The 26,653-nt window shown below is 37.4% G+C and overlaps 1 pseudogene; it reads right to left on the bottom strand.

Moving 5' to 3' along the window:
* Positions 1-24,466: 24,466 nt before the first annotated feature.
* On the bottom strand, positions 24,467-25,521 carry LOC149541235 (uncharacterized; annotated as a pseudogene).
* Between the last annotated feature and the right edge of the window lie 1,132 nt (positions 25,522-26,653).

The raw sequence follows: 26,653 nt of genomic DNA, 5'->3' as shown, positions 1-26,653 counted from the left end.
CTTTGATGATTAATTAGAATAAATATTTCATTACTCAAACACAAAACTAGAGAACTTGCTCCCATAAAATTGCTTGATGTTTATATGCAAATTACATAATGAAAACAACCTTTGTGTGTACTATTTTTAGTTGTTTAAGTGCTAAAATTTGAACGAAATTCACAAGAATGGTTGTCACTAAGAACACATCAGTAACGAAGCATGCACAAAGAATTTGGTCTGGAGGGTACCCAAGGTGGGTAGGAAGATTCAGAAAGAGTGAGCAATAATTGCCTTTGAGCCACAATTGTTTCATTTTATAATTAAAAAATCACATGTCAAACTGTACAATTGAGTTATTGACTTTTATATGCTATCCCATTTGTATTTATCCATTTTACCTCTTATAGTGAAGGATCAAATCTGAATATGATTTCTTGTTTTAAATTTTTAATTAACAAGCTATATTGAGATGCCAGGCATGTTCTTTAGTATGCCAATAATGGGTCAAATCTTAGAAATCATATTTTGATGTCCAATGGCTGCCTTAGTGGTGCTAAAACTTTTCTAGGGATTGGGATTTGCAATTTCTATAAGTAAAAATACATCCCCTAACTTGCTTCGATTTTGAGAAGAGGAGGTTACAGTGTAGAGACCTTTATTTCGAATGCATCTTCTCTCGTGACTTTCTTCCAATTATATTTGTGTGAATAATAGGATATGCTAGAGCTTATATAGATTTTTAGCCTTGTTTATCCTCCATATATATCATGCAAACTTCTAGAAACATGTGATTTAGAATACCGACTTGAGTTGCTTGTTTGAAATATGGAATGATCAATGCCTAAACATTGGGAATTTGTGCTTGCGAAATTGAGACCTAATTAATCGGGGTGATTTTTATTAAGTCATATAAGGCTACTGCTCTCTTTCTCCTGTTGTTAACATAAACTCTACTAGCTTTTAGCTTTAAGAATTGATTGTTGGTCATTGTTTCTATCGTTCAAAGTTTATATTAGATATTCACTCTTGATTAGGGAGCTTTGAAAAGCTTAGGTTCTTGTATTGAATTTGCAGAAAATAAAACTTTAAAGACACTTGAGTTTATAATTGTGTTATATTTTTCAAATGGCTACATTAGACATCACAGTATATCAAAACCTTAAGAAAGATTTTTAGGTTTTTGCAAATTTCCATTCCACATATGTTTATTTATTATTCATTGTCACATGCAATGCTTAACTAGATTGGTTATCTAGAAGTTGTTAATCTTTATCTCATTTTTTATAGAAATTATCGAAGAAAATTAGTCTGATAAACAATAGAGGAACTCATTAAAATTATTTCAATTTATTATTTTAGATTATTGAAGTTTTAGTTATTATAACATAATTATATTATTTGATTTGTATTTGAATTTAAATAATATTATAAATATTTTATTTTTCAAAGAATTCTAGAAATTGTTTTCCAATTTGATTTTGTAACATATATTGAAATTAATTAATTTTAAATTTGATTTTGTAACATATGTTGAAATTAATTATTTTTAAATTTGATTTTGTAACGTATATTGGAGTCAAATATGACTTATGATTGGGTCTAGCATGTAGTATCCAAATTTTCTATTTGCCATTTTTGCGAATAAAGTAAATGTTACTCCCACTTTAGCCACTAATTTGTTATGTTGCCCATCACTCAACTTAGGGACAATTTTAGTAACACATGGAAACTATTTTCATTTTTATTTGTATGATGGATAGTCTCCCAAATTTTATGCCTAGGACACCAATAACTTTGTTTCCAAAGAAGCAGATTATAGCAAGTCTTGGGTTTATCTTCCTAGCATGGTATATAAACATTATTTAATGCAAAAACTTTAGTCATGTTGCTGATCACTAAAGACCATATACATAGGATACATATGGAGCCAACAACCTACTTGCATTTTCTATAGCCAGCCATTTTTCACGAGTAACTACTACAGTGCATTCTAACAAGGCAAAGAGTTAAAAAAAAATTACATTATGATTAGGATTCAGACTAGATCAAGTAAGAATACATTATTCTATGTCTACAAATATATTTATTATTTTCTATAACTAAAATTTTTATCTAATTTTGTAGTCATTTGTCATAGATTTGGAGTTTCAGAATGTCTGATCGAATTTTTATTCCATGCCCAAGTCCTCAGTGGAATTCTCCAATTGTTGGTCCAATTGACTCAACACATTTGGAGAATGTGTTTGTTATTGAATGCCCAAATGTTGACAGATCTTTGCACATAGTTCTCAGTGAAGAATTCTTGCAGAATAAATCTGGTTCAACATACTATGCAGACATTGTTTCTAAATTCTTGACCAATTGCATGGACCTTTTAGAAGATATACAAATTGTGAAGCAATTAGCAAATGCATATGTGAAGGATTACTTCAAGCCTGAAGAAGACTATGATCGATGCATTGATGCATATGTTATAGAGATGAGTAATGACGTTATAAGTGGATTGTTTCCCTAGAATCTTTAAGTTCATGTGCTATCACAAGTTGTGTGTATAATTCTGCAAAAATTGCAATTCGTAGTAAATACAAAGCGATTATAGATCATGCCTTGCATGCGCATTGTTCACAATTTTTGGACCAGAGTGCTCTGAGAATTTCAGCTGTATGCAATGCAATCATATTCCTCCAGATGCATATGTCTCCTCCTCCAATGACAACTTATGCACAAAACAATTGCCCCTTGGCATGAATGAGTACTTCTTAGTCTACTAAAATCTCAATACATTACTGGTTATCATAGATCAGTTGTCATGACTCTATGTACATAGTCCATAGCATATGTAATTTGTATCGAATAATTTGTATGTAGTTTTGTAACATTGTTAGATGAATGAATTCTACAACTTTGTAAAAACCTTGCTACATGTAGTGAACTATTATGTTTGCATTGATGTTTAACTATGTCATGCTTTAAGTAAAAATCAATGATCATTAAATTAAGTGCATATACGTTACATAGGGATTTATTATTTAATTAAGAATAGTATAGACAATGCATTTTAAATTATGAACATTTGAAATAGATAAATTAATTCACATGTTTCTTGTGCGATAAATGTTATGTGCGTAGTTAGTAATATTCATGAACAGTGGTTAAAGAACTTCAAGTCTAATAAACTATTCTCATAGAAATCAAAAGAACATGCAATGTTTTCATTGACTTTATAAATGATGTCTAATTGCATGATAAATCACATTTTTGTTGTATATTGTCATACTTTGTTCAAGAAGATGCATTCTCATAAGGTGAAAATGAATTATTTACAAGTTCTATGTTCTATACTGCTGATTTTTTTGGCCTAAATTTCACAGGTGCTTGAACTATGGTAAGAGTTTTGAGATTTGTGGATACAATTGACATTGCCAATTGCGAGGAATCGGTATGTTTTGATCTTGATTTTTGAAACTAGAACTCTAGATTTTAATTCAAATTGTAATCATCAAGTAGTGGTAATTATTATAGTAATTTATGAAGCAGTGATATTTCATTACTGTGGATCTTTTTGAAAATTTCCCTATTTGGTCTTGGTTATTGGGCATATGCACCGAGTTGTGGTGCCAAAAAGGTGACAAGGAAATTTTTTTTTCCTATTTTAAAAAGTGTGTACGCGCTATAGCACGTACGCACTATAGCGTGCACGCGCTATGGCTTGGGCAACCCAAGCTATAGTGTGTACGCGCTATAGCACATACGTGCTTTTAAAAAATAAAAAGTATATATGATGGGCTGCAAACCCGCAGCCCATCATTTTCATCAGCATTTTCTTCTACTCCTACAACGAGCAGCGCGTACGCGAGTTGAAGACTCAACATTTGCACCACCATTTGCCAAAATGCCTCCTCGTCGACGAAATCCAAGACCACAAGCGCACCCACGATGACATTGTAAGTGATATAAACCTAACTTTGCATTGTTTGATATATTTTTCATATTGTTTTGTAAGTTTTTAATATTCTTTTGTAGGGTTTTTACAAATTTCATTTAGATTTGTTTATTTATTTGAATTTCAATTGATTTTTTATCAGGAAATGTTCATAATCAACCAGAAAATCCACAAGAACATCAAAACCCTCAAGAACCCCAAAACCAAAACCCTCCTCAAGAAGAAGAACAAATTCCACAACCCGAACCAATTGCAAGACCTCCACTAGGCACACAAGAAAATATAAGAAATGAAATAGAGAGAGGCAAAACTGGATTAGAAGGAATCATTGCTTGGTTGAAAGAATTCGAACAAACCAATCCAATGAGGGCTCAATTGGCATCATCCCTCAAATCCATTAACACTCAAATAGCCTCAGTTAGTGGTCAGTTAGATATTTGGCGGGCTAAGAGGGATGAACAAAAAAGATTTTATGCAAATAAATTGTTATATGAAGATGTTAGAAAAAAGGAAATACCAAAAGGTAGTATATGTGCATTATTTAGAAAACCCAGTGAGCAAAATACTATTAGAGAGGGTACTAAACAATTCCCCATCCATTGGTGCATACATGATGCTATTAGAAATAATTTTTGGGATAGATGGTGGATGGTTTTTGATGCCCCTCCTTGCAACAATCACGAGTTCCCCATGTATTTTTTGAAGAAATTATATTGTGAGTTTGTCCTTGGGGAGATCCCCAATTATTTTGATATGTTAGACTCTTAGGGAAGAGGTGGGGGGTCAACATTTGAGAGACCAGGAGCACGTCGTGACCCTAATGTAGTTAGGGCAGTCGTGGTCCATCCACAATGCGAGCAGGTGATTATTCCTTCAGTTGTGAAGGAAAATGTAGAGGCTAGCACTCTAGGGACCATTAATGCTTTGACGCAAACCCTCATCCATTCCACGAGCCCATTAGTTGAGGGGGAGCCTTCTATACATCATGGTCACATGTGCACTTCATGCGGATCCCTATGCACATTTGGCACTCATGTCGGAGATGGTGCAGATGATGGGCTTGTCACCGATTAGTTCTTGAACGAGACATTTGGCATTGACACATAGGTAAATTACTAATTTGATCACATTTCATACGTATAGTGAATGATTAATTAATTAGGATTTATTAACATTGTTCAAAATTTAGGGTCAAAGTGTTCCTGGGCCTAGCAGCGATCCTCCAGGCCCATTTTTTGTCCCTTCGACGAGTCCTGAGGTATGTATCAATTTAATCATTTTAATTAATACATATATTTATTACGTAATCATATTAAGGATTGACCAAAAAAAATATGCATGTGCATCAGTTCTCCACAGGACCCTCAACCTTTACCACAGACGCAGAGCAGAGACATCATACGAGCTTCACACAGGTACAGTTGTTTCATGTTAATTTAATTCATTTGATTATATTTATTCCATGTTTCATGTTAGATATAACGTGTATTGTATGACATGCAACTCATGATGTCGAACACACCTCCTCATCTGCAACAGTCTGTTGATAGTGGAGTGGCCACAGCTGTGGCTAGCTCACAGCCACTGACGGAGGTATGAAAGAATTTTCTTCATTTTAGTTGTTTTTTATAATAGTTAATCTCAAAATTTCTAATGTTATTTATAAGTGATTATATTTATTGAATTGTTGCAGGGTCTTGTCACGCCTGATCGTCCACGAGCATTTGAGGTGGACTTATAGAGTGACTATTTGTTGGCGGTAAGAAAATAATTGACTTTGTGAGTACATATATTTGATTTCAACATATAATAAATATTGATTCATATCTACTTTCTTTGTATCAGTTGGACCTGGAGAAGAGCCTCAACAAGAGGTCAAGTGAGTGTGTCAAGAGGGCCCCGTCATCTCCACTGTCTCCCTCCACATGACGGCAGAGGACGTCGAGAGACTTCTTTCCTTCCCCTCGTGGGAAGGAAAAGATGTAGTTGAGATATTTGATACATATATATAGAGACTTGTTTCCTTCCCCATGTATATATATAGGCATCTGAGAGACATATTCAATACACATTTGATGTACATATGACATTCTATATTTGATGTATGACATATTTGATGTATGACATTATTGGTTAATATATGATATGTTTGTTCATATACAACATTATTGGTTATCATAATATATTATGTGTTTGTTAATGTATATGACATTATTGGTTATCATTTTATATTATATGTTTGTTCATGTATGACATTAAATTAGATATGTTCGTGTATGACATTAAATTAGATATGTGCATGTATGAAATTAAATTCAATTGCTAGAGAGTTACCATTATGTCTACCAACTAGTAGATGTTCTTTTTTGCTTTATTAGTATTTCTCAAAAACTACAAAAAAACTGTTTCTGGTGAATAGTTGTAAACAATTGTGATCATCGACTTCATGTACTCATGGCTTTGGCTGCGAACACTTGTAACTTTGGCTATAAGCATCCATGGCTTTAGCTATGTGCACTAGTGGCTTTGGCTGTGAGCATTTATGGCTTTGGTTGTAGGAACAATATAGCCTTGGCTATAGGTTGTCTTTCTTGCTGCATGTCGAAGTTACCTTCAAGAATATCATTAGTCTAAGATCATTACAATTAAAATACTATGACATAATACCTTGGAAATAATAGTCTTTAACCCATTACTTTATTTGTTAAAACATCATGTAGTATCTACTGTAGTCCTTCTACTCAAATATGTTTTCAAAAATACTTAGTATGGCAAAGAAATGTCTATGGAAAGCTTGTCAAATAGGATATTGAAGAACTAAATGTGGATAGTCATTAGTACCCATCAATAAGAACACGGACATCTTTCTCAAGCAAGCCATATGACATTAGCAAGTAATTTATAAATTTCCTTTGCAACTAACTAGAAGATGCTATGAATCTTAATATAGAGTTAATCACGAACTCATTATTCCATTCAAGAAGCATATATCACCCTAAGCCAATTAACTGACAGGATAAAAATTAATTCAATTTCAACAAAATTTTGACTATAACAAGCATCTTAGAGATTCTTACAAGAATTAACACGATGTTTACAAGAGCATTACAAGTTCTTGTAATGCTATTTCACATATTGTAATCATATTTAGTTTTGAATGGCCATTTTTGTTACAAGCATAAATGTTCTTTAAGGTCTTTTAATTCTAGACATGAATTTTATTATGAAGCTTTTTTATGACAACCCACTCAATGCATATATTGTTGTTCCACATTATGCTAATTTGACTTTCATTGGTTGATTTGGGTCTAGACATGACGTTATTCACTACCTTTTTTATATATTATTTTTTTGTAGTGAGGTTCTGGCCTGAATGAATGTATTAATCATCAAATTTGTGAACCTTGGTCGAGATCCTTACAAATATATTTTCAAATTGGACCTCAAATAGTTTTCTCAGTCACCCACTGTACACAGATACTGAAATTGTAGTTAATTACAAAATTAATACTGAATTAACACAAGTTTAATTGAGAAGTATTATGTACCTCAATAGGCTAGATTATTATTGACTGGGAAGCTTTATCTTAGAGCAGTTGGTTTCCTAAATCTTTAGCGCAATGACAGTCTTATGGAATGTGGAATTAGGTTTGCTAGCTAAGGAACGTTCTTTAAAAGGTAGAGGAAACTCAAGACTTGCGTGTTTCCAATCAATATAAATGTTTAAATCGCTTCTCTAATTTTTTCTATTTATGATCTTCTTAAAACTTAACTTTCTAAATGCATTGATGGGGAAATAAAGATCTTCTAGGAACTAAAGGCTAATCATGTTTAATACTTACAATTCTCTATTTTTATCTAATAATTTAAAAAAGATTGTACAAGTGTTTTCAAAGAGCAACACTTGTCACTAACATCAGAAGAAGGAATATCCAAGGAGACTTACCATTGATCCCCCACCACCAAATTCAAGAGAAAACAAAATTCCACTACTAAAGAGATAGTAACAATTATCATCCCTAGTCTCTCCCTTATCACAAAATGATTACCATCAAAATTTGCATTTCCAATTGCGTCATGTGCGTTGAAGCGATAGTAACATTTTCACTCTCTTACCTAATGTCTCCCATTTTTGAAACTCCTGGGGAAGGACAAGGCCATCTTCTCAGTACTTCAAAATGCAACGAGTTTCATTTTTTCACATATTGATAATCGTTGATTAAAGTATAGTCAAAGTATTGACAGCCCATAGATATGCCCCGTCAAAGATCGCAGCCCTGTGGCATTTAGTGACCCTTAGGGACATTCTGGTTCAGCATGCTTGAGAACGTTTGAGCACTGAAGGGGACAGGAAGAGGTTGGGGATAGGGTTTACCCGGCCACCCGGAGCTAATGGAGCAGACAGTTTGATCCCACGATGAAAGATGAGAGAGATTTGGCAGTTGGCAACTTTGTACTGGCCAACACTACAAGTTTCAGCATCACCCAAGATGGCATTGTAGAATGAAAATGGAATGTGATCTCCAAAAAGTGAGAGAGGTTATTGTAGGTCTCTGCAACACAATCTTGTAGGAATTGGAATCTCATCCATATCTCGTATGAGCTCCGAGATATGTCCCGTCAAAGATCGTAGCCCTGTGCCATTTAGTGACCCTTAGGGACATTCTGGTTCGGCGTGCCTGAGAACGTTTGAGCACTGAAGGGGACAAGACAAGGTTGGGGATAGGGTTTACCTGGCCACTCAGAGCTAATGGAGCAGACAGTTTGATCCCACGACGAAAGATGAGAGAGATTTGACAGTTGGCAACTTTGTACTGGCCAACACTACAAGTTTCAGCATCACCCGAGATGGCGTTGTAAAATGAAAACAGAATGTGATCTCCAAAAAGCGAGAGGGGTTATTGTAGGTCTCTACAACACGGTCCTGTAGGAACTAGAATTGCATCCATACCTCGCACGAGCTCTGAGATATGCCCCATCAAAGATCGCAGCCCTATGGCATTTAATGACCCTTAGGGACATTCTAGTTCAGCGTGCCTGAGAACGTTTGAGCACTGAAGGGGACAGGAAGAGGTTGGGGATAGGGTTTACCCAGCCACCCAGAGCTAATGGAGCAAACAGTTTGATCCCACGACGAAAGATGAGAGAGATTTGGCAGTTGGCAACTTTGTACTGGCCAACACTACAAGTTTCAGCATCACTCGAGATGGCATTGTAAAATGAAAACGGAATGTGATCTCCAAAAAGAGAGAGAGGTTATTGTAGGTCTCTGCAACATGGTCCTGTAGGAACTGGAATCGCATCCATACCTTGCACAAGCTCCGAGATATGCCCCATCAAAGATCACAGCCCTCTGGCATTTAGTGACCCTTAGGGCCATTCTAGTTCAGCGTGCCTGAGAACATTTGAGCACTGAAGGGGACATGAAGAGGTTGGGGATAGGGTTTACCCAGCCACCCAGAGCTAATGGAACAGACAGTTTGATCCCACGACGAAAGATGAGAGAGATTTGGCAGTTGGCAACTTTGTACTGGCCAACACTACAAGTTTCAGCATCACCCGAGATGGCATTGTAGAATGAAAATGGAATGTGATCTCCAAAAAGTGAGAGAGGTTATTGTAGGTCTCTGCAACATGGTCCTGTAGGAATTGGAATCTCATCCATATCTCGCACGAGCTTTGAGATATGCCCCATCAAAGATCGTAGCCCTGTGGCATTTAGTGACCCTTAGGGACATTCGGGTTCGGTGTGCCTGAGAACGTTCAAGCATTGAAGGGGACAAGACAAGGTTGGGGATAGGTTTTACTCGGCCACCCAGAGCTAATGGAGCAGATAGTTTGATCCCACGACGAAAGATGAGAGAGATTTGGCAGTTGGCAACTTTGTACTAGCCAACACTACAAGTTTCAGCATCACCCGAGATGGCGTTGTAAAATGAAAACAATATGTGATCTCCAAAAAGAGAGAGAGTTTATTGTAGGTCTCCACAACATGGTCCTGTAGGAAATGGAATCGCATCCATACCTCCCACGAGCTGTGAGATATGCCCCGTCAAAGATCGCAGCCCTATGGCATTTAGTGACCCTTGGGGACATTCGAGATTGGCGTGCCTGAGAATGTTAGAGCACTGAAGGGGATAGGACGAGGTTGGGGATAGGGTTTACCTAGCCACCCAGAGCTAATGGAGCTGACAGTTCGATCCCACAACGAAAGGTGAGAGAGATTTGGCAATTGGCAACTTTGTACTAGCCCACACTGCAAGTTTCAGCATCACCCGAGATGGTGTTGTAAAACAAAAATGGAGTGTGATCTCCAAAAAGTGAGAGAGGTTATTGTAGGTCTCCACAACATGGTCCTTTAGGAACTAGAATCGCATCCATACCTCACACGAGCTCTGAGATATGCCCCGTCAAAGATCGCATCCCTATGGCATTTAGTGACCCTTGGGGACATTCTGGATTGGCGTGCCTGAGAATGTTCGAGCACTGAAGGGGATAGGACAAGGTTGGGGATAGGGTTTACCCGGCCATGCGGAGCTAACGAAGTAGACAGTTCGATCCCACGAGGAAAGGTGAGAGAGATTTGGCAGTTGGCAACTTTGTACTAGCTGACATTGCAAGTTTCAACATCACCCGAGATGGCATCGTAAAATGAAAATGGAGTGTGATATCCAAAAAGTGAGAGAGGTTATTGTAGTTCTCCAAAAAGAGTGTTTAAAAATGCAAAAATAGCAGGAGGTCCTTTGTATGGTTTGGGAGTTTGACCGTTAAAACTAGAAATTGTCCTAGTAGTAAGTGATGGTAACAGTTTTGAAATTTGATTGTTGAGTGTTGAGAAACCTCAAGTTTGGGATTTTTCTTATTGGTTTGAGTCTATAATAAAAATTTCCATCTAAAAATTTGAGTGTTGAAACCATTTAAGAAGTATTTGCATAGTTTTCCCTAAAATTTGAGTGCATAAAAAGGGGTATGTGATTGCTCCCAAGGTGGATTTAGTGTTTTCTCCAAACAACAGTTGCATTTTATGTTTGAAGTCATATAATATAACCAAAGTGAAGGTGTTTGAACCATTTTGGGGTTCTAGAGATGTTGCAAAGTAAGAGTTCTAGAAAGCCCTAGGGTAAAGGGGCTAGAAAGGAGGGTTTTGTAAGAACCATTGTAAAGTTGATTATAAGACCAAAAAAATAGAGGAATCCTTGCATTTGAGTCATTTCTTAAGAATTTTTTGGGTCATGGGAGTTCCAAAATTCAAGGGATTGTGAGTTGCTTTGTAAATGGCCTCAAACTAGGCCTAGTTGGCAGACTGAAATAGCCAGTTTTGAGTGATATTTTACAAAACAAGTGTAGTTGGTTTTGGAGTATATTTTAGATTGAGGAAAAGAGTATTTTAATCACCCAATAGTTTAGGAAAATCTGTGGAAAATTTTGGAGAAAACAACAAATTAGTGACTGGCAAGGGCTAGTTGGAACAAGCCTAGAAGAGGCAAAATTGAGAAAGTGTAAGAGATGAGTTGCTGAGAGTGTGCAAGGAGTTGGAACATGTTAGATGAGATGTTTTCAAATGATCCAAGGTTTTGAGGCCATGATATGATGCCAAGGACGAGTTTTGGTACTCGCATAGGGTGTTCCAACCAAGCTACAAATGCATAGGATAGGACCTTGTAAGGTACTTGCAAATTATGGTTCTAATGCCGACAAAATAGAACTCACACAAAACTTGGAAATTTACCTTATCTTTAATGTCAAGGACTAAGTTCAATATAAAGGGCTAATGCACCGAACAAGAGAGACTAAGAATTTATTTGAGGCTAATGCACTTTACATGAAGGAGAAGATCAGGGATAGGAAAGATGGGAGAGAGGAAAAGATTGCAAGAAATGAGATCTTACATGCTATAGAGAGGGGAAAATGAGTTGCGGAGAAGGTTTCACTAAAGGAATAGAAGAGGAAAGAAAGAGAGGATAATCTAAATGTTTGAAAGAGATATAGACCAAATATTGGAGGTGCACCTTCAACAACTATAGAAATTATATTTACAACACTAGTGGAAGGAGATGTAATTGCACTAGCCCTAGAATCAATTAGTATGCCCAACATACCTCTTCTCCCATAGCATAAATCACATTCTGATATGTTCAATGCTCTAATCCCTAGATTAGGAAATATTCTTACTTAATAAGTGCAACCCCAAGCATTGTCACCATAGTTGGCAACAAATGGTGAGAGTCCCAATCAACTAGTGAAAAAAATGACTAAGTTGATGGAGCTGAATCCTTCATTACACACATCTCCTAGTAGTGGACAGGAGGATTTTGGGATTGGGAGCATAGCACCTATTCCCTTTCCCAGTTTTATGGACAATTGATGGGAACTCAAGTAGATGGGAGAAATTCCAATTTTTTTGAAGCGATAAAGTTTTGTGATGTATTTAGAATATCTAAGATAGACTTATTTTTTATGTGAACTAAACCATTCTTACATTACTATTTAAATGTATTTGTATTGTTATAATAGTTTGATTGTTGGTCATGGTGTACTACTAGCATACCTAAAATTTTAATTAATTTTTTTGGTAAATTAAGTCGAGAGATATCTAATTTAAAATATGTAAAGTTTAGAAATATAAATAGTTCATCATAGAGATATTATAGAATTAATTTATTTTAAATAATAGAAATAATCATCACAAATAGATAGAAATAAATAATAATAATTTTATACAAAAAGTTTTAATTTATTTTAAATAATTAAATAATAGAAACATCATAGAATTAATAATTCAGTATAATCATAACAAATAGACACTAAACAATCCCAAATTCAAACATACGAAGGTCCAACTAGAATAATGACTTTAAATAACCAAATACCAAAGCCAAACAAAGGAAATGGGACTTTTACCTTAAATGAATAAATTACATGAAGAAGGGTGGTTGGCTGTTTGGAAATCTACTTATTTTTCTTCTCTCCCTCCTATCATCCAAGAGAACATGCAATGAAAGAAAAATATCGTCACAATAAGAAAATATGAAAAATATTGTTCTAGCTTTAAAAAAATTGGAGACATCAAAACATAAAATCTAGATTCTAAACAAATCAAAACATAAAATCTATGATTTAAACTAAATCTCATCACTTATGCATCATAACAATACGGTCCACCTTAGTCATGTGGACAGTCTTGGGGAAGAGGTTGCAACAATGTATTTGGATCCAGTTGATCACTCTTTCTCTCTCTCCCTCTCTCTGTATTCAATCTAATGAGCCAACTAGATCTGCTCGACATTTTAATGTCTCAAGTATTGCCTCGTGGTCTTACTCGCGAACTTTCCAAAGATTCTTATTATGTGGTTTTCCACCATATTTTATCAAGTGGACATTTGATGCGACAACAAGATTTGAATAATGAATAATCTTCCTCTCTGTTTGCCAATCCTCAAATAACCACAAGTTAGGGTTCTTCATAGAATATCGTCTAAGCCATGTGCCGGTTACAACCACCGCACAAACATGGTACTCTAAACCTTCACCATCTATAACCGAGTGATCCAATTTTTGTTTGGCTTGAACAGAACGACACAAATAATAATATGTCCCTTCTTCATTGTCTTCAGGTGCAATAACAGCAAAAACATGGCCTGCAGTGACAAATGTACAAAATGCGATCATTAATTCAGAAAATACTTGCGTAAAAGTTATAAAGTTACATATTGAAATTACAAAGATATATAAATATATATATTACCAGGTTGCACTAGATCAGACAAGCGGTCAAAGTCAATAGACGATTCCATCTGTACCATTTCCAGTTCTTGTGGGGGACGATAGGTGTCAATTGGGTCCAAAACCCGTATATCCCATTTTTCCACCCATTCAGTCGACTCATAGTCATCCCAATTTTCCTCTGCACATGATGGACAATAACATACCATTTTTCGTGTGTGGATACTCCATGAACCTGCATCAGAGCTTCTAAAAGAGTGCAACTTACTAGATCCTGTTAGTGTGCAACAATCCTAATATGGTGCAATGTCAGTATTATCTATCAACTAAAAAAATCTATGAACCATAGACTCACCTTCCTTACCTGGACCCATTGTAGCGTTACACCACTGGACGATGAATTTTGCATCTGTCAATATTGCTCCATCTTTATACTTTAGTTCTTCACGAGCTAAGGCTCTTTTGATGCATGCGCCTACACCATCATGCTCTCCCTTTCCATGACCAGCCTCTGTGAAATTCCACATGTATTGAATTCTACACAACTTGTGCATCCTGCTCAACCAATAGAACATCCGTGCATTCTTGAATTGAGATGCACAATTGTCTGACCAAATAATGTGCTGACGATATGTGATGCCCCTGTTAGCCAAATCTCCATAAAATAGTTGAAAACAACCATGTACGAACTTCGTAGAATGTGATCGATCATCGCTGATGTAAAAATGGTACTCCCTCAAAATCTTCCTGTCATCCTCTGTACTTGTAGGTGAATGCATGAATGTTATGTGAACAAATATGGAAACCTGTTGAGAAGTATAATACTTTTCTTGCACCTCATTTTGTGGTTGTAGTGTGTAGTTCTCTACGAAATCTACAATCGAAACAATGGTATCTAGTGGAAACGTATCCTTGCACAACTTGAATTGCAAATCCAACCATCGAGCTCTATGGGTATGCCTTGCATACTCGTAAATAATGTTTTCACAAAAAATTTTCATGAACTCATACACTGGAATCTTTTCAATGACTAAATCAAATCTTTTACCATGTTTCCCATCTTTTAGAGCATATTTCACTGTCTTAAATTTTTCGTAATCTACTATTTCATTTTCAATTGCATGTGTACTGTCCATATGTTGACAAGTTGATAAAAGTTGCAAAGAACCACAAAATAAGCACGTACCATCCAAGCATGATGTCTTGTAAAATTTTTGGCCATCCCTTATTTCACATAAAATGTTGGATATGAATTCCCTTGAAGATCTTGGTAGCTCATTTATGTCACAATCCTGCAAAACAAACTGAGAATGAAAAATTACGCATATATGCCTAAAAACATCAAAATGGTTAGAAAATTCAATATGTATCCTACAAAAACAAGTTGTGCATGTGTGATTTATCTTCACATAAAAAGGTTTACCCGTCTCAAAAAAAAATTGACTTATTCGAATTTGAGGATACATACCAATAAATTTTGCAAAAAATTGTGTCTGAGTTGTGTCCAAAAAATGTTTCGCATGTGGCTCGCGATTTTGGCTACCAATCCTCCTTCTTACAAAATCTCTTTGATTAGGGGAAACACGTGTGTTATTTTTTCAAAAATCTTCGATCAATGATTTCAAGGCTTCACTAATTTCTTTATCCTTTCGCGGTAGTCTACTGCTAAATGTCTATAACTCATTTTTTGTTGGATCTTCCAATCTCTCACGCCTTAGCATGGCTCTTCTTAGAGTACCTCTACCAATTTTTAATGTTTTGCTTGTCTTTCTCATGAGTCGAGCTTTCTTCATTTGGCTACTTACTATTGTCGATGTAAGTACTCGTCTTGCGATATTACAATCTTTGGTGCGTGATTTAGAACCCACTTTGTCATAAGCATTCATTAGATTCTTTACAATATTTTTTTCATTTGAATCATCCATCGTTCTTAGCCCAAGAATCTTCATGATAGGCCTAAATTTTAAATTCCTCATCATTTCAAGAAATAATTGGCATTGACTTGTAATATTTAATTCATCGAAAAATAATCTCCACATACGATTAACTTTTCTTTGACAAGTACGCTTGCCAATCTTGTCAGGCATTGATTTCAAAATGTTACTATCAATATCAATCAAATATTTTGGTCTTCTAAAATGAATTCTAGAAGGTGTTATAATCTCTTCAATTCTCTCAACATTTTGAACATCAACATAAGGTTGAGTGTATTGCGTACCTTGAACCGAAGATGATGTGCCTTGGCAATAAGATGCAAAAGATGGAATATCACCTACTTGATGTGTTGATGTTGTGCCTTCAACATGACATGATGGAGTGTGTATATCTTCGGATCTACAAATCGGTGTCTCTTCAACATGAGAGGACGATATGACTTCAACATTGAAAGATGGTGTAGCAGACGATATGACTCCAACATTAGAAGATGGTGTAGCTTCACAATTCAATTGTCTTCTTGAGTGTAACAGTCTCATTCATTCTCTTTGTCTTTCCAATTCTTTCTCTTTGTTTCTTGGTACCGGTGGTTCTTGATCCTCTTCGAAAGTGAATTCTTCATTATTGTTTTGCAATTTTCTTTTCTCACGTAGTAATTTCATTTTATCTCTTTTAATTGTCAAATCTCTCTCCCTATCTTCATTTGTTTGATTTTTTGGTTTCTTCCTTGGCATGATGATGATTTCTACATGTCAAATTATTCAAACATTTGAATTACTTAAAATGTGTAAATTAAAAATTATTCAAATACATATAAAAATTATAATTATTTGAATGAATACACAATATATATATAAAACGACTTGTCAAATTTCTAACCATTTCGAAATAACATTTCATTGAAACATACAAATTTCAATGAATTCACTATATATTAAACAACATGTCAAATTATAATCAAATTTGTATCTATATATCAACAAACAATATTTAAAATAGATTGCACTAACCTTTTCTATACAAGGAATATTCAAAAAGTCTTCAAATCGTGTATCCAATGATTGAATTTGGTGTTTGCTAGCTTCCAAAAGTGTTTGCCACCTTGAAATAGTGTTTGTTAGCTTGAAATAGTGTTTGCCACCTTGAAAGAGTGTTTGTTGTGTTGAAACCCACAATTTCTGTCGGGATAACAGAGTGCAAAAAAAAACAAAAGTAGAGAATGAATTAAACGGGCCCCAAAGTTGCTTTTTGACCGTTTTTAGGTGATTTCACATAGTGCGTACACGCTATAGCACGTACGCACTATGTGAGAACACATCACTCTCCACCCTCCCTACTCTCTCTCTCTCTCCCTACTCTCTCTCTCTTCCTACTCTCTCTCCCCTCTCCCATCCCCTACACTCTCTCTCTCTCCCCTCTCCCATCCTTTACTCTCTCTCGCTCTCCCTCTCCCACCGCCTACTCTCTCTATCTCTCTCACCCTCTCTCCTCTCCCTTCCCCTACTCTTTAGATCTCTCACACACACTCCCATCCTCCCTCTCCCACTTCTTACTCTCTCTCTCTCTCTCTCCCCCATCTCCCTACTCTCTCTCACACTCTCACATCTGCTACTCTCTCTCCCATCCCCTAAACTCTCTCTTTTACAGATACACACTCCCATCCCCCTCTCTCTCTCCTCTCCCATCCCCTACTCTCTACTCTCTCTCTCTCCCATCCCCTACTCTCTCTCTCACACTCTCTCCCATCCCCTACTCTCTCTTACACACACTCCCATCTGCCCCTCTCTCCCATCTACTACTCTCTCTCTCTCTCTCTTGGGCTGCTCTCTCTCTCTCTCTCTATCCCCTCTCCCACCACCTACTATCTCGCTCTCTCTCTCCCTCTCTACTCTCTCTCTCCCATCCCCTACTCTTACTCTCTCTCTCTCCAATCCCCAACTCTCTCTCACACTCTCTCCCATCCCCAACTCTCTCTCACACTCTCTCTCATCCTTTCACTCTGTCTCTCTCATCTCGTACTCTCTCTCTCTCTCTCTCTCTCTGCCACCTCCTACTCTCTCTCACACTCTTTCCCATCCTTTCACTCTATCTCTCCCATCTCGTACTCTCTCTTTGCCACCCCCTACTCTCTCTCACACTCTCACACTCTCTCCCATCCCCTACTCTCTCTCTTTCATAGACACACACACACACACACACACACACTCCCATCCCCCTTCTCTCTTCTCTCCCATCCCATACTCTCTAGATTTGTCACATGCACTCCTATCCCCCTCTCTCTATCTCCCTCTCCCTACTCTCTCACACTCTCTCCCATCCCCTACTCTCTCTCACACTCTCTCCCATCCCCTACTCTCACTCTCTCTCTCTCCCCCATCCCATTCTCTCTCTCTGCCACCTCCTACTCTCTCTCACACTCTCTCTCATCCCATACTCTCTCTTACACACACTCCTATCTGTTACTCTCTCTCTCCCCTCTCCCATCCCCTAAACTCTCTTTTGCAGATACACACTCCCATCCCCTTCTCTCTCTCCCCTCTCCCATCCCTTACTCTCTAGATCGCTCACACACACTCCCATCCCTCTCTCTCCTCCTCTCCCACTCCCTCTCCCACCACCTACTATCTCTCTCTCTCTCAAGTTCTCTCTCTCCCTCTCTACTCTCTCTCTCTGATCCCCTACTCTTAGTCTCTCTCTCTCTCTCCAATCCCCAACTCTCTCTCACACTCTCTCCCATCCCCTACTCTCTCTAACACTCTCTCTCATCCTTTCACTCTGTCTCTCTCATCTCGTACTCTCTCTCTCTCTCTGCCACCTCCTACTCTCTCTCACACTCTTTCCCATCCTTTCACTCTGTCTCTCCCATCTCATACTCTCTCTTTGCCACCTCCTACTCTCTCTCACATCTCACACTCTCTCCTATCCCCTACTCTCTCTCTTTCACAGACACACACACACACACTCCCATCCCCCCTCTCTCTTCTCTCCCATCCGCTAATCTCTAGATTTGTCACACGCACTCCCATCCCTCTCTCTCCTCCTCTCCCACTCCCTCTCCCAGGTCACCTACTATCTCTCTCTCTCAAGTTCTCTCTCTCCCTCTCTACTATCTCTCTCCCATCCCCTACTCTTACTCTCTCTCTCACTCTCTCCCATCCCCTACTCTCTCTCACACTCTCTCCCATCCTTTCACTCTGTCTCTCCCATCCCGTACTCTCTCTCTCTGCCGCCCCCTACTCTCTCTCTCACTCTCTCCCATCCTTTCACTCTATCTCTCCCATCCTTTCACTCTGTCTCTCCCATCCCGTACTCTCTCTCTGCCACCCCCTACTCTCTCTCACACTCTCACATTCTCTCCCATCCCCTACTCTCTCTCTTTCATAGACACACACACTCTTATCCCCCCCCTCTCTTCTCTCCCATCCCCTACTCTCTACATCTGTCATGCACACTCCCATCCCCCCCATCTCTCTCCCTCTCCCTCTCCTACCGCCTACTAGATCTCTCTCTCTCAAGTTCTCTCTCTCCCTCTCTACTCTCTCTCTCTCTCTCCCATCCCATCCCTTACTCTTACTCTCTCTCTCTCCCATCCCCTACTCTCTCTCACACTCCCATCCCCTAATCTCACTCTCTTTCTCCCATCCTGTACGAGCTCTCTCTACCACCAACTACTCTCTCTCACACTCTCACACTCTCTCCCATCCCCTACTCTGTCTCTCTTACACACATTTACATTCCCCCTCTCTCTCTCTCCCTCTCCCACTCCCTCTCCCACTGCCTACTTTCTCTCCTCCATCCCCTACTCTCTCTCTCCCCTCTCCCATCCCCTACTCTCTCTCTTTCATAGACACACACTCCCATCCCCCCCTCTCTCTCTCCTCTCCCATCCCCTACTCTCTAGATTTGTCACACACACTCCCATCCCCCCTCTCTCTCCCTCTCCCACTCCCTCTTGCACCACCTACTATCTCTCTCTCTCTCTCAAGTACTCTCTTTCCCTCTTTACTTTCTCTCTCCCATCCCCTACTCTCACTCTCTCTCTTCCATCCCCTACTCTCTCTCACACTCTCTCCCATCCCCTACTCTCTCTCTCTCTCTCTCTCTCTCTCTCTCTCTCTCTCTCTCTCTCTCTCTCTCTCTCTCTCAACCCCATCTTGTACAAGCTCTCTCTACCACCCCCTACTCTCTCTCAAACTCTCACACTCTCTCCCATCCCCTACTCTATCTCTCTTATACACATTCCCATTCCCCCCCCTCTCTCTCTCTCACTCCCTCTCCCATTGCCTACTCTCTCCCATCCCCAACTCTATCTCTCTTACACACTTCCATTCCCCCTCTCTCTCTCCCTCCCACTCCCTCTCCCATCACCTACTATCTCTCTCTCTCTCACTCTCTCCCTCTCTCTCCCATCCCCTACTCTCACTCTCTCTCTTTGCCACCCCTACTCTCTCTCTCACTCTCTCCCATCCCCTACTTTCTCTCTTACACACACTTCCATCCCCCCTCTCTCTCCCTCTCCCACTCCTTCTTCCATTGCCTAATCTCTTTCTCTTCCATCCACCCTCTCTCTCCCTCTCCCACTCCCTTTGCCATTGCCTACTCTCTTTCTATCCCATCCCCTACTCTCTCTCTTTCACATACACCCATCCCCCCTCTCTCCTCTCCCATCCTCTACTTTTTCTCTCACTCGCTCTCCCTCTCCCACTGCCTACTCTCACTCTCTCTCACTCTCTCTCTCTCTCTCACACACACTCTCACTCTCTCCCTCTCTACTCTCTCTCTGCTACCCCCTACCCTCTCTCACATTTTCACACTCTCTCTCTTTCTCTCTTACACACATTTCCATCCCCCCTCTCTCTCTCCCTCTCCCACTCCCTCTCCCATCACCTACTCTCTCTTCCATCCCCTACTCTCTCTTCCATCCCCTACTCTCTCTCAAGCTACTCTATCTTCCCCCTCTCCCATTCCCTACTCTCTCTCTTTCACACACATGCACTCCCATCCTCCTCTCTCTTGCTCTTCCTCTCCCACTCCGTCTCCCACCACCTACTCTCTCTCTCCCCCATCCCCTACTCTCAATCTCTCTCTCCCAACTTGTACTCTCTCTCACACTTCCTCTCTCTCCCATCCCCTACTTTCAATCTCTCTCCCCCATCCCGTACTCTCTCTTTGCCACCTCTACTCTCTCTCTCACACTTCCTCTCTCTTGCATCTTTTACTCTCTTTGCCACCCCTACTCTCTCACATTTCATCTATCTCCCATCCTATACTCTCTCTGCCACCCCTACTCTTTCTCACTTCCTCTCTCCCCTCTCCCATCCCCTACTTTCTCTCTATCTCTCTCACACACACAAATAGCCATTCCCTCGCCCCACCCCCCCTAGCTCTCTCTTGGTTTTGGTTTGCAATTTAGGTCTCAATAGTGCATGCGCACTATAGCGTGTGCGCACTACCTCAAATTCAATAGTGTTTTAATAGCGCATGCGCTATTCAATGCTTTGCATTAAAACCAAGCCTAATGATTGGTTTTGCCTTAGAGATCCAACCCAAAGGTTTGGAGTTTATAAATAGGTCTGAGACGTGTTTTCCAAAAAACATACAAAAAATGATTAATTTTTCTTGTGTGCTCCCCTTCAAGATTCCTCGTGGTTGGGTATCGATAAGATCAAGTTACATAACATTATAGGTCTTTGTGTTAGCTATCTAACCATATAATTTATTTTTAATTTGAACTATTTTAAGTCTTTCATCTATAATTTCTTTTGAATGTATGTTCATTTTTTGTCAAAAACCACCATGTACTAATTGGGCTGTAGATTTTAGCTCATTCATCGAATTTTGTAACAACTTAGTTTTTTAGAAACTAGACTCCATTCTACACACTTTGAAAAAAAGAAGTTTTGATTTTAGATTAGTTTTCAATCATTTCTAGGGGGAGCACACAGATATTTCACATTTTTGGGATGGGTTTAATTAAAAAAATCATTAAAAAAAAATACACATTATAAAATTACTCGAAAAATCTAGGATAAACTACATATTGTTAGGTAACTTTTGACTGGAGTGATTAAAGAATTTCAAAAAAAAAGTTAAAATTTTAGGGGGGCCACACTCTGTACTATGTTATGTTTTTTTGGAATAAACAGTATCACTTTCTGTGGCCCCCTTTTTTGAGGACCTAAAACTAAACCATTTTGAAAAAAAAATAGTAGTTTAGAAACTAGATTCAAAGGACTACGACTTTTGTTTTTGTCATATCTTAAAATTTTGAGCGTAACTATCTTCAAATTATTGTTGAAGTCCAGAATTTGCTGATTTCAGGAAAAAGGTGTACACTTATACCCCCTTTTGGCACCACAACTTGGTGTTCTATTCTAAATTATTGATTGAGCAAAATTTATTTTGATTCTCAGATAAAGAAAAGAATCCCTATGTCAAATTTGCATTCTTTAGACATCATGAAACATAGTTGCAAAATATTTTCCATCATGTGTGAATAAAATTATATATATAAATCATATGCACGTCCATATCCATAAAAAACAATGTCTATTTTACTTAGTTTTAATATGTATTTAGGATATTAAATACCTTATGTTGATTAATAAATCAAATGAAAACTAATTGGAAAAAAGAAGCATAAATCATACCTGCTTAGAGGTGTCAAAATTTAAGATAAATAGATACATAATTATTTGAAAAATTAAATTGATTAGTACTTTGTACTCTATAATGAATGTAGATAGTAGTTTTCCACAATCCATTAGAATTCTTAGCTGTGTTTTTTGGGTAGATTGTGTTACAATTTTGCATCAACGTTTCGGATCACACTCTGTGATCCATCATCAGGATCAGCTCTCTCATCCTGATGATGGATCACAGAGTGTGATCCGAACCATTGATGCAAAAATTGTAACACAATCTACCCAGAAAACACAGCTAAGAACTCTATAATGAAGTTAAGGTATACCTTAGAATTCATTCACATCTACCAAAATCTAAGAATTCTTGGCCATTTTTGACAGGTTTTGTCTACTTCAATTGCATGCCCATGAATTCTTTGAATGTATTTGGCACAATAAATTGCCCAACAAATCATGAAAATCCACAATCTGGACTCCTTGAAAGAATCCAACAACTTCCAAGTGAATGTCAAAGGAATATATTGGAGAAATATTTTTATGAAAATCATGATACAATGTTTCAATACAATGGATGGACAAACATTCAAACAATACCGGAGACCAATCAAATTCGTGTTCTATCTCCATTCATGACAAATGCAGAATTGACTTACTTGAAATATCTTGTGCAAGTATATAGGGAAGCTCATGTCATAGTTCACTGTCAAGATATTCTAATCCATTTTCCTCATGGAAATCATACCATAGAAGAATTAACAGTTGTTTTTACTCCAGCATGCAAAACATTGTTCTATGAGCTATCACCATTTAAAGCCCCTATTGAAAGCGACACACTTGCGTGCATAATAAATCTTCTCACATCATACCCAAATCTTTCACTTGAATGGATTATAAGACATGAGAATATACAGCTTTTAGGGGAATGGTATAGTAATGATACAGGAGCCATATCTACTAAAACGATAAAGCACCACTACTCGTACCATTATTTGTTTGTATTTTCAAATAGTGACATCCCATTTGGCATTCATCTTGTAGTAGATATTGGAAGATGACGCATCCTTTATGGATAAATTGATTGTTATATTATGATAATTGCAAAAGGTATGTACATGTGATGTATAAGAGTATGCTGCATTGTGGTACAAAGATACATTGTTCTATAATTTGTACAATGGAAACTAGTGATCAAATAACCAATTTCATGTAGTTTTTTGATTCCATGGAATGAAAGTTGTATTCATGTTTATTTCTCTCTGAGATTTTCATTTCCACTCCACAAGATTTCCATATCCATAAGTTTATGTTGCCATTTGCAATATGTAAAAAATACCAAATAGTACACAATAGACTATGTCAACCAACCTTTAGAGCAAGTGATACAAATTTGTACAATGTCTTTGTCAGACATAATTATTGTCCTAGTTTGCGAAGCATGTCAAGTTTGCATATGATCTATTATGATTGGTTTCAAGTATCATACGATACTTCAACAATAATAATTCCAATTACTTTATGACAAATTCATGCAAATTGAAAATTGGTTCGGGCAATTATAGTTTTCCTCTGTCTCAAAGCCTAAATGGAAATTGTACACAATAGCTAGATCTTTTGGACCATAAGGGAACTTGAACGTAATCTTTTATACTTGTGTACTAATAGCTTGAGATTAAGCTACAGCAGAAGAGGAATATAGGATCATGATACAAAACCAAGTCATCCATTGGTTAATAGAGAGAGTCAATGTCTACAACATTTGTGTTTCCACCCTGCTATTGTACAATAGATTCACAGCTGTGATATTGTGAAATCATCAGTAAAAGTTGCAAAAGAATCCTTACTTTGTTATTTTATTCTTATCTCCTCAGCAATTGCAGTTTAATTTGGGGGTAAAAGAACTGTAAAATCATGACACCTCTTGACATTGAGTTCATGGGTCATTGTTTCATGCTAGCAATTAACTACATCAATTACGATTTAAGTTGCATAGTTAAATGTATTAAAGAGCCAAAATGCAGTTCAAGGGCTATTTTTTTGTTTGGGATGTTCTGGGACCATAGTTGCAAACAAGAGTATTGTCAAGTTTTATCTTCTAATTGGATAAATATTTCTTGTTCCGAGTTGTTTTGAATGTTTTTTGATATTTTCAATACTAGTTTACTGACTAATAGCGACTCTTCGAACTCAGCTGCATAGTTACAATTTTTAGTGGGCTTTCAGCTTTCATGGACATCTTTCTTCAATGCTTCAATCTTCCAACTCAATTGTTCATATTACCCCTACCACAATTGCCCTTCTCAATAACAACATCCACGTCTACATTTGACTCTTTGCAAAGAAAACACTCACCAATGTAAGCAAACCTTCAAATGATTCCAATTGGGTTCCTTTTTAATCTAATCCAACTTCTAACATAATGTGGAACTATTCACAAGATTGCTAACTTCACTTTTAAAACCTTCTTATGACATACAACACACCTTTGTGCATCGAAGGAAGCTAACCTAGTGAGAATAGGATCCATCGCTTCCGCATGAGCTTTTATTTCGACAATATTGCCACTGAAATACTCCTTTTCTACTCTTTGTGTATTCATGATGTGTAGATCCTCAAGAATACAATCCAATTCCTCTCCAAGAGTTCAATCAACAACCTTATTATAACATTGACTTTTGTTCTTTGAATTAGTAAATAAAGACTATTTCTTGGCCTCTGCAAATTGACCATCTTTCCGAGATGTAATGCTTAGAATATTATCACTTTCCACTACTAGAGGCCCACAAGAGATGAAGTGCAACAAACTAAACATGCTCAAGGATTCACTGATATTTGGCTCCTTTGCTCTCACTATCTTTTTTCTTTGTTTTCTCTGATTCACGTCATCTTGTGCTTTTGTTGAGCAAGGGAATGTTCATCATCAATGAGACTCTGTGGAATTCTATGCAACTTCACTTTCTTTTGACAATTGTTCCTTTTCTTCTTCTTTGTTTTTTCTTTAGAGTCACCAAGAACTGTGGAATCAATGAACTTGGGCTTAAAATCCGTTTTCTTTCTGTTGGTACTTATTACTAAGTTGGGTGATTTGTTTTTTGCTGTGATGTGATACCGAGTAGGCTTAGATCTTGTTTTCATGTTACCCATGTCTTCATTTCTATTCATAACTCCAGTGCATAATGCACACACTTTATGAGCAACTTTGATATTGGCAAATTGTAACTCATTGTGCGTTGGATTTTCTACTTTACAATCATTCTTTCTTTTTGGTGTCCCACTCTCAAATTTTGTTATAAACATTGTTCTATCCTTGTGTTGTACTTTCTGCACTCACATTGTTTATGGAATCTAGATTCTTTTTTGATGACATAGACACAATTATCAATAAATTTAGAGCAAAAGAGTTCATTTGGTAAAAGGAAAAGTTTATGCATTATATGTACCAGAGCAATCCTTAAAGAGCTCTGAAGCCTTGACCACACGTTCAACTCCCTCCATTGGGAGTATGATGTCATTCTCAGATACCTCGTTCCATACATATCTACTTTAGGACCCCTTGCATTGGCAAGCAAGAAGTATTTTGAAACAAGAGTCAAAATGCTTGCCTTATATTCTGCAAAATGGAATGTTATGTTTTCTCCTTTGAAATGTAATATTCAAAGAATACATCACTTCCTCTTTTCAAACTATGTTCTTCTTAAAAATTCATTTTGTGCTTAGTGTATATGAATTGCAAATATATAAACAAAATTCAATATAGTACACAATTATATTGTCTAGTCCAATGAGTGTGCTTCTGTAGACATCACTATATTATTTACGTAAGCATTATTCAAACTGTCCTTATTGGTGTCTTTTGCTTTCTTTGGCATATACTGTGTATTCATTTTGAAGAAAAAGTTTTCCTCGTTATCCATCTTCAGACCTTGGTTGAAGTTGAAAGAACACCGAATGCAAGCATGGTTGCAAATGGTGGCTTTATTCTTGCCAACTGCATTTGGATTTGTTTTTCAAATGTTCATAACTTTCTTTGTAACCAATGAAAGACAAGAATTTATCCGCTCTGACTATTTTTTATTTGTGTGCTATTTATATAATTTTTGTTGCTGATATCTTCATTTCCATCCTTTCTAGCAAGATTTGAATCCCTGTAAGGCATAATTTACCTTGTGATTGTTAGTATTAATATGAAAACTTAGGCAATTAAAGTGGTAAAAGTTTTATTAAATTAAAATTTGATTTCAACCATTAGATCATTTTGATGTGTTGAAATTTGTTTTAGTTAAAAAAGAATACTATACTTGTGTTTGAAATTATTTATAACTTTGCTAACATGCATTGCAATGCACTCAAAAATGTGCAAAACTAGCATGAAAACATCATAAACATGATTATATGAAGTATGTGGCTAAGACCAGCTAAGGCATTGCCC

Source organism: Cupressus sempervirens, chromosome 9 (genome assembly GCF_028749045.1).
Source record: "Cupressus sempervirens isolate cs-2001-9-10 chromosome 9, ASM2874904v1, whole genome shotgun sequence".
NCBI classification, from domain to species: Eukaryota; Viridiplantae; Streptophyta; class Pinopsida; order Cupressales; family Cupressaceae; genus Cupressus; species Cupressus sempervirens.
The sequence above is the reverse complement of the archived record's forward strand: the minus strand, read 5'-3'. Positions and strand labels throughout refer to the sequence as shown.